Below are 10,564 nucleotides of genomic sequence, written 5' to 3' on the forward strand. Positions count from 1 at the left end.
GATCTTATTAATTTTTCAATTTTAACTATTTGATATTTTTTAAGAGGATTGTTGAATCATGCAAGTCTATTGTATCTTCTAGTGAACCATCAACACTTAATTTGGAGAGGCTCAAATGACAAAGGCATTCATCTAGTAGGTTGGTGTAAAATTGCCCGTCCCAAGTTTCTTGGAGGACTCCGTATCCGAACAGCTAGGGAAACAAATATTTGCCTGCTTGCGAAGCTTGTTTGGGTCTTTGGGATTTGGTTCAATCAACTAATAAACTTTGGGTCAACCTCCTCTCAAACAAATATGCAACCGGTCACAATGCTTTGTTCTTCAAGTGAATGCTAGCTCTAGCAGCTTACCTATATGGTCCTCAATCATTAAAGCAAAAAATGTTCTTAAAAATGGCTACTCTTGGTGTATGGGTCCGGATCTTCATCCTTTTGGCTCAGCAGATGGAGCACTCTTGGCATCCTCGGGTCTATTGTTCCTTATATTGATATCCATGATTTGCAGCTCACCATAAAAGATGTTCTCACTGCTAATGACCCGCCCACGAATATTCTCTATACCAACCTACTTCATGTGGCTTCTGATCTCATAAACCACATCCATATGAATTTTAATGATATTGTTGAAGATGTTGTCATCTGGAGAAATAAAAAAAATGGTACTTATTCTCTGAAAAGTGGTTACAATTGGCTCCTTTATAATGCCGATCCAGCTGGTCAAAATTTGTCCTTACACTCTTGGTATTGGATTTGGAAGCTTCAGCTGCCTGAAAAGTATAAATTCTTTTTGTGTTTGACTTGCCATAATGTTGTACCAACTTTATCTCTGTTGAATCATAGGAATTTAGCTCCTTCTGCTACTTGCTCCCGCTGCGGTCTTCAGAACGAGACCTTTCTCCATTGTGTTCGTGACTGTACTTTCTCCACTATGTTATGTCACCACTTAGGTTCCCATGCTATCATTTTTTCTATAGGAGTTTGATGGTCTTGGCGGCATCAAAATCTTATGTGTTTGGGTGGTGAAACTTGGTCTTTATAACACCTGGTTTATAACATAAAAAATTCGTTTGAGAGCATTGTAATCAGCTTTTCTCCTTCTGTTTCTGCTATTACGACTAACAGGTACATCATATGGAACAATAATGATTTTTCAGGTGTTATTCTTAATGCGGATGGAAGCTGCCATGGTACACCTATCATAACCGAGTTTGGAGGGGTCTTGCGTACCAACGCAGGTTTATTCCTTGCGGGCTTCTCTGGTTTCATTCCAGTTTCAGATGACATCTTGCTAGGTGAGCTTTCTGCTATCTATCACAAATTGATCAAGGCAAAAGATTTGGGTTATGCAGAACTTGCTTGCTATTCTGATTCTCTTGCTTGCATCAACCTTATAAATGGGCACATTGAGAGGTACCATATCTATGTTGTTCTCATCGAAGACATAAAACAAATTCTCCAACAAACCAATGCAATAGTTTCTCACACTCTTAGAGAGGGGAATCAATGTTCAGACTACATAGCAAAGCTTGAAGCTTCTTCTAATGTTGAGCTTCTTCTTCATGATTTCCCACCTGATGGTCTTGTCAATCTCGTAAGTAGCGATGTCGTGGCACTTTGTTCTTTAGGGAGTTGTTAGTGTGTTCTTTCTTTTCTGTTTTGTTTTTTCTCTCTAGTCTTTATTGTTGTAACAAAAAAAGGAAGTTTCATTTAACAATACATACTCCCGTGGTAGCCAATATCATCATGTATGCAGTCTTATTGTTGCTATATATAGCACTGCTCTACTTATAATTCTAGCATAATGACATTTTCTTGTTGAATATAGCAAAAAATTTAACATCTAATTGTTGACCAGAATGTCTTACCACACTTCACTTTAGCATTTTAGAAAGACATCAAAACCACATAACTTTTATTCCACCAGATAGCAACATCCCTGCGTTCATACATACTATTAGAGTTCTTGTATCCACCATTAATCTGGATTCTATGTTTTCCTCCTTAAACATTGTCATATATTTGAACTTAGTTTGAAATGTTTTTTTAGGTAGAATTTAGACTTATTGCATATGGAGGTAGAAGTAATTTCAATATTATTAGTTTCATTCTATTTATGCATCAAAGTCTGCAAGCATCTTGTTACACACTTCAAATCTTGTATAGAAAAGAACAAAATTGTAATCACGTAGTTGGTCATTCTTGAAAGTTGTGTTTTAAACATTATATATGTAGTAACACAACTTCACAGATTTTAGATTGAGATTGATGTTCTTTTATCTATAATTCCAATGTTGTAAAGCAAAGATGATTTGGTTTGTGTTAGGTGTGTGTTGTAGTTGGTCATTTGAACATATCTTAATCTAGCACTCACATCCAATTGGTGTGGTTGCAGCTTGATCTGATTGAAAATATGGTCATTTATTATTCTAATATAGTAAATGAATGTGTTCTTGACAAAGTTTTTCGATTGTTTATAAACATGCTAAGACATAATTAATTTGTAAATTTACTTAAATACTTAATGAATGACACTTCATTTAACAATACATACTCCTGCGGTAGCCAATATCATGGATGCTGCTTTATTATAAACATTATACAGGCCAATATTGATAGAAGTTTTTTTTTTATATGGAAAATATTAATTTAGCGAAAAAAAACATTTCACAATGACAATATAAAAAAAATTTAACGACGCGATTTTTTTATTTGAATATTCCATGTTTCAGCGACGATTACTCTATCATTTTTTTTATAATATGCATACCAATATTGTGACTAGTATTTATTTAAAATATTATATTTTGTGAGAGTCTAAAATGAAAACATAGTAGATGAGCACATGTAAGTATGTGAAGATATATTTTTTAGATCAGAATATAAGTTTAGATGGTAAACAATTAACTATCCAACACCTTTTTATTTTAAGAAAAAAAACTTTAAAAACTTCAAATGCTATTACAATTTCCTTATATTTTCGTGACATTGATTGTAGCTATATGTAACATTGATCTTCTTATAATTCTAACATAATGATATTTTTTGTTGCATACAACCAAAAATTCAACAACTAATTGTTAACCATAGTGTCTTACCACTTCACTTTAGTATTTTAGAAAGATACCAAAACCAAATATCTTGAATCCCACCAGATAGCAACGTCACTACGTTTATACATACTATTGCACTTCTTGCATTCACTGTCGATCTAGATTCTAGGTTTTCCTCATTAAACATAGACATATATTTGAACTTGATTTGAAATGTTTTTTAGGTATAATTTAGACTTATTGTGTAGGTAGGTAAACAAAATCTTATTTATGTTGGTTTCATTCTATGTTTGCATTTATGTGTGCAAGAAGCAACTTGTTGCACACTTAAAATCATGTATAGATTTAGACTCATGTTTTTATATATATAATTTTAATGCTGAATTGTAATGCCAATTCAGTCCATGTTCTAGTTGTACTCCATTTATTTATTTTCTTTTGATGTTTTAATACTTCAACTTTATTTCAAAATATTTGATGTTTTAGGATTTTTGATATTTTTTATCCAATTTTATCTTTGTTGAAAAATACACCACGAGATAATTAAATAAGTTGTGTTTTGACTTATGTGTTAGAGTTAGTATTATTAGAGACATCATATTAAAGTAACTTGTTTTAAAGTCTTTAGTTTTATTATCCTTATTTTGTTACACACATATTTAGAAATATGAAGTAAAATGAACTAGCCGAAGAAGATGAAGTGAAATGAGTAGTTAGACTTTAGGTTGTTCAAATATATATGATTTTGAGATTTTTAAATATTCGTGATATATATCAGTTGAAATTTGTGTTCAACTATACACCTAAAAATATGGTTAAAGACATTTAAAATCACAATGAAATTTGTTGTGTAGATGACTAGTGAATTGTAACACCATACTATATTCGTTAAATCTAGTAAGTATAAATTAACCGTATAATTTGAACTACGTATTATTAATATTCGAATTTATTTTATAATTTTGTATTTAATGAATAATTCCAAATAAATATTAATTTAGTTCATTTCTTTTTATTAATATTTGTATTTGAAGGTGAGAAAAACACAAGAAGGGGGGTTGAATTGTGTTTTAGAAAAATTCTTCGTTTCTCCTAAAAACTGAACACACTGATCAGAAGCTAAGCGAGACAGCTTCTGAAGTGATAATCAGAATCTAAATGCAGCGGAATAAAACAGAGAGAGAGAGAAGAAGAACGACACAAAGCAATTATACTGGTTCCTTCCACAATCCGGAAGTAGTCCAGTCCCCCTTGCACTTCCAAGGAGATTTCACTATGAGTAATATCTGATTACAAATGCTCAAGCACACAAGCAAGAGACTTCCAATGCTCAAGCACACAAGCAAGAGACTTCCAATGCTCAAGCACACAAGCAAGAGACTTCCTTTGCTCAAGAACACAATCAAGAGACTTCCTGCTCAAGCACAACTGCAAGAGACTTCCTAACTAAACAAAATTACACAGAAAATTGTTTAAGGTTGAACACTTGATATACAATCAGAGGTGCTCACAATACAAATCAGATACAGACTCAATGGACTTAAGAATTTCTAAGATATGACTTTGAGACACAGAAATTCTAAGTGAATGCAGAACAATTTCAGCAGAGGTTTGGTACTTGTGAAAATCTTTTTGAGTCTTTCGTTCAGAGTTCATGCATTACCAATTCTCTAGGTCTTCACTCCTTTATATAGTGGTGTGAAAGAGACGTTGTGAAATTGCCAGCACACCAAAGAGTCGTTGTTGAAGCTTGATCTTTCACCAATAATCTTTTGCCTGATTTGGCTGTTGTCCTATGAAGAACAAATTTGAAATCCATTCCTTATCCAAAGGAACATCTATGCAGGCGAAACCGTATTCTGGAGCTGTTTTCTTGTCCTGTAGCGCGGACACAAAACAGAGTAGTGGAGAACGTGGTTGTACAATTCGTACAAAGTACAATGTCAACGCTTTCGTCCAAATTGCAAACACACGCCTTCAAACACCTTTGAAATGACCGTTGCAAACTCCACTAATCCTTTGTTTGTGTTTTCGAATCCAATAGACAGCTTTTGCATTGATAATTCTTCAATTCTTGATTCTTTGCAAATCCAGTTGATATTCAGCTTCTGGTGAAATGGCTTCTGATGAGGCAGCTTCTGATGATGCAGCTTCTGATGATATGACTTCTGCAGCTTCTGATGACGCAGCTTCTGATGATGTGGCTTCTGGACCTCTTGTCTTCAGAAGCACTATTCTTCAGGAGCAGCTTACTTCAGGAGCGCTATTTCTTCAGGAGCAGCTTGACTTCAGGAGCGCTTTTTCTCTTCAGTAGCAAGTTGCCTTCAGGAGCGTCCAAGCTTCAAATTTTTGTTGTTTCCATAGCTCTTTATTTGCTCATTCAGAACCAATGATGATGTAACTTTATAATTATGGTCCTGTACACTTGAACAAATATTAGCTAGTCCAATTTACAATTTTTAATACCTTGTTATCATCAAAACCCTTTAAGGTTCATTGTTAAACACATTTTGTTCCAACAATCTCCCCCTTTTTGATGATGACAAACAAAAGTATTTAAAATTGATCAATTGTTGTTAATCTAATTAACAAGTTGACTTTGGGGTTCTGAAGTTTGTAAGCTCAGAATCTGAGGTTTGTAAGCTCAAACTCCCCCTGAGTCTGATAGTCTTTAAGGTGAGGTTTGTAAGCTCCCCCTAAGTTCTATCCAGGTTAATTAAATTCATTTTTCGCGCAATAATATTATCAGAGCTTAAAAACAAAATTGAATCATTGAAAGAATTAACTTATAGATAAGAAGAATGGTTCAATTAATTTTACTTGAATTTTGATACTCCTTCGTTCGTTCATAGCTTATACCAATAAGGTAAAAAAAATGATAGAAGGTTTTCAAAAATTTCAAATGCCATTAATGGGGCTCAGAGCCTTTAAATACTTGTCACATATACTCCCCCTTTTGTCATTATCAAAAAAAATTGAAATATATAGGCATAAAAGACAAAGAGATATGAGAAAAACTCAAACATGAGAGAGTATACTAAGCAATGAACTAAATAAATCAGAGCAAAATATATGAACATGTATATTCAATTGTCAGAAGCAGCTAAACAGTCAGAATCAGTAAGCATTCAGAAGCAAGAGAAATAAGACAAGATGGTTTCAGAAGCAAGGACTAAGAAATTTTAAAACAGACAACAAACAAAGAAAAACACAAGGGTGTGCAACTAAGGGTTGGTTTGTTGTTGTTTCTTCATCTCTTCCATTTCTTCAATCTTCTTATTCAACAGTTCTTCAAGTTGTTGTTGCCTCTGAAGAAGAGCTTGTTCCCTTTCTCTAGCTTCTTGCTGCTGCTGTGCCATCTGTTTCTTCAGAAGCTTACACAACCTTGCTTCTCTGGTCAAGTAATCCGTTTCAAAGAAGAAAGGCTGGTTTGCCAGGAGCAGTGTAGAACTTCTTACTCTGAGACTCTGATTCAGATGCTCCATTAACTTCCTGACAGTAGCTTCCTTGCTTCTGATGCACTTAGCCCTTATGCTTTCAATTAGCTCAGTTGCCCGGTTCTGAAGAGATGCCCAGGAGTCTTCATATGCACCTGTGAGATCAATTGTCCCTCTTTGATCCACCAGATTATGCAATTGACTCAGAATTGTCAGAAGCTCAGAATTAATATATCCAGATTCCAGGATGTCTGTGGGTGGTTGTTCAAGGATTTCAAGATCAGAATCATTGATTTCCAAATCTTGAACAGGGTTAGGAACTGGAATGGTAAAGTGTGTTTGTGTGTTTGAAGATGAAGGCTGGTCAGAGGCAAAGTGTGTGGTGGAGGTTGAGGCTTGAACATTGACTAGAGAGATGTCAACATCCATGGGAGTTGGTTCAGGGGAGTGTTCAGGTAAAGGTTGAAATTCAGTTTCAGTTGATGGTTGTTGTGGTGAAGATGATGTTTGAGTGTTGAGTTGGGGGTCAATAGTAGCTATTGGTGATTGTGGGGGTGTTGTGGGTTTTTGTGGTTCAGGTGTTTGTTGATGGGGGTTTTCTGAAACAACATTTTCAGAAGCAGCTGCTTCTGGAGTTGTTTCAGAGGCCTTTTCTGAGGTAGATTTGTCTATGGGTAACTCACCTGAGTAGTGGAGAGCAAGATTGTCTAAGACAGAAGTGTCTTCTAATGATTCAGGTGCTGATGGTGAAGAGGGTGAAATGGGGATAGAGGTGACTGGAATCTGGATTGCCTGATCTGCAGGGCCAGCTTCAGAAGAGATCTTCTGTGGTCCAGCAGATTGAGGAACTGCTTCTGAAGTTCCCTCTTCTGGAGCATTTTCAAAAATGAGCATCATATCGTCTTCCTCATTGTCTTCAGAAGGCTTACCAGCAATGGCTCTTACTTCAGCCAATTTCTCTTTGAAGTACCTATCACAATCTTCCATACCCAAGGCCTTGAGCTTTTCATCTCTTTGATGAGTGTATTGTGCTTTTAGATACTTGTTGTCTGAAATAAGTTCAGAAGCACGTTCATCTGCCATCCTTTTCCTTATTCGAGTCATCTCAACCATAGGACTCACAAGTTGAAGGGGAGCCTTCTTCTTCTTCAGCTTGGGATCAGCCTCCTCTTTCTCTATTTCTTCAAGAGCTTCATCCAGCTGCTCTTGAGTGATTACCAAGTCTGCCTTACCCTTTCTCCTCTTCTGTGGAATAGAAGCAGCACCAACCTTCTGCATCTTTCCTTTTTCCTTGATAGAAACAGGTTTAGCAGCTTCTGACTCAGTACTAGTTCTGGCCTTCTTTCCTTTAGTAGGAGCAGCTTCTGATTCAGAACTAGTTCTGGCCCTTTTCCCTTCAGGTGCATCAGAAACAGCAGCTTCTGACACAGCAACTGCCTTGGCCTTCTTGCCTTTCCCTTTAGCAAGAGCAGCTTCCTCCTGAGACCTCGCATCTTCCTCCAAGACGTACTCAGCTACTGATTGAACTAGGAAATCAGAGTCACTTTCCTTAAAGATGGGAGGAAAGTCCCTGATTATCTCAGTTTCAGCAGTTGTCATCTCTAACCACTTTTCATCTTTAGGGGCTTCTTTGATGAACTTCATAGAGCATAAGCTCCTGCTACTGATAGTCCTTTCAGCAGTAGAGACTTCGAAACATTTATCAGAAGCACTCCTTGTCCTTTTTAAGAACTCCAGCACCCTTCCTTGATGAAAGATTTCAGACAGCAATCTTCCATAGGGTACTTGTTTTCTTCCTCTTGTAGTGCTTTCGTTTATGGCCCAGCAGAGATGATCCATTACATATCTGGGGAAGTTTATCTTTTCAAGATTGGTCATGAAATAAATTGCTAGCTTCTGTTGGTTGTTGGGTTGGTCAGACCCTCCTGCTCTTTGAAAGAAGCAATCATTACTGAATTTCACCAACATTCTGTTGTGAATCTCCATCTCTGAAGGCTTGGCATCTTTCTTCCCACCCAGAAGAGAGTTGTAGTAACCTTTTAGCAGGACATCTTCCTTCCTGACTATTTCTTGGAATCTTCCCTCTGCATGCATCCTACAAGATTTAGCTATAACGTCCTCAGTGATGGTTATAGGAATGCCCATCACTTCAGACCTTATTTCTAAGCTATCAAATGATGTAGGATTCATATCCATGACCATTTTCCCTTTCTTTGACCCCGCTTGTTTGCTTACGACTTTTGCAGGCTTTTCATTGTACACTTCAGCTTTTAACTAAAAGTCCTTGACCAAGTTCACATATGTTGGCCCATTTAGCATCTTGAAATACTCAGACATCATCTGAGTTTCTATCAAACCTTCCATGTTTACTTCATACTTCTTGAGTGAAGCAAAATCCACCGGTGACTCTTCTTGAACTATTAAGGATTCCCATGGAATATCCATAGTCTTCTCTTTGTAGATGGACCCAGATTCTGATACGCTTTGCTTGTTTGATGTAGATTCTGAAACTTTTGAGCTTGATGATGCCATTTGATGATTGACGAAGATTTGAAGAAGATGAAGATTTTAGGGTTCTAAGGTTGAGAGAATGCGCTTACTTCGCAAGAGGTTTGAGAGCAAATGTGTTTGTTGTGAGTGAGTAGTGTGTGAATTGACAAAGTGTTAAAAGTAAAACGATTGCAATTCAAAAGAGACAAACAAACATAACATTAATGACAAAATTGGGGGCGCGTGAAAAGTACTTTCAAAGCTATTAAATCATCATTGCCCTTTTAGTTATACACCAACACATACAGGCCACGTAAGAAGTTCACAGAGTAACTACCAAGTTAGTGGGTCAGAAGTTACTTTTTAAAAGGTAACTTCCAACATTTCCACTAATTCAACTATTCAGAAGCAACAAATCCAGCTTCTGGACTTCAGATGCTGACGTCATCATCAGAAGCGAGTTTTCCTCAGAACCTCAATAAAGAGCTTCTGATGGACTACTGCTTCTGAACTAACTTCAGAACCTAAAATCCTATTCAGGAGCAAGCAAGCATTTAATCAGATACAAAGTGCATGTTCAAATTTTTCTTTATAAAATCAAATCTTTCAACAGTTAAAGGCTTAGTAAATATATCAGCCCATTGATTTTCAGTATCAATGAATTGTATATCTAAAATTCCTTTTTGAACATAATCTCTGATAAAATGGTGTTTGATTTCAATGTGCTTAGCTCTTGAATGCAAAATTGGATTTTTAGACAAACAAATAGCAGCAGTATTATCACAATAAATGGGAATACTGTTAGCAGTTATCTGATAATCTTCCAACTGATGTTTCATCCAAAGTAGTTGTGTACAACAACTTGCAGCTGAAATGTATTCTGCTTCTGCTGTAGACATAGCAATAGTTGTTTGTCTTTTGCTAGCCCAGGATATAAGATTATCACCCAGAAATTGACAATTGCCACTGGTTGACTTTCTTTCAATCCTATCACCAGCATAATCAGCATCACAGAATCCAATTAGCTTATAATCTAAGGATTTCCTATAAAGGAGTCCAAGATTAGTTGTTCCTTTCAAATACCTGAAGATTCTCTTGACAGCAGTCATATGAGATTCTCTAGGATCTGATTGGAATCTTGCACACAAGCATACACTGAATAAAATATCTGGCCTAGATGCAGTGAGATATAACAAAGAACCAATCATACCTCTATACAGCTTCTGATCTACTTTAGCTCCTTCATCTTCTTTGCTCAAGTTGCACGTAGGGTGCATTGGAGTGTTCATCACTTTACAATCTACAAGTTTGAACTTCTTCAGAAGCTCCTTTGTGTACTTTGATTGATGAACATAGACTCCATCTTTGCATTGATTGATTTGAATGCCCAGGAAGAACTTCAGCTCTCCCATCATGCTCATTTCAAATTCATCCTGCATTAACTCAGAAAATTCCTTGCAAAGAGATGCATTAGTAGAACCAAATATTATATCATCAACATATATTTGCACAACAAGAATATCTTTCTCAAGGGTCCTTCTGAAGAGTGTAGTATCGACCTGTCCTCTTTTAAAATCATTTTTGATTA

This window comes from Medicago sativa, chromosome 1 (genome assembly GCF_051527215.1).
Source record: "Medicago sativa cultivar Bolivia chromosome 1, Bolivia_mono, whole genome shotgun sequence".
NCBI classification, from domain to species: Eukaryota; Viridiplantae; Streptophyta; class Magnoliopsida; order Fabales; family Fabaceae; genus Medicago; species Medicago sativa.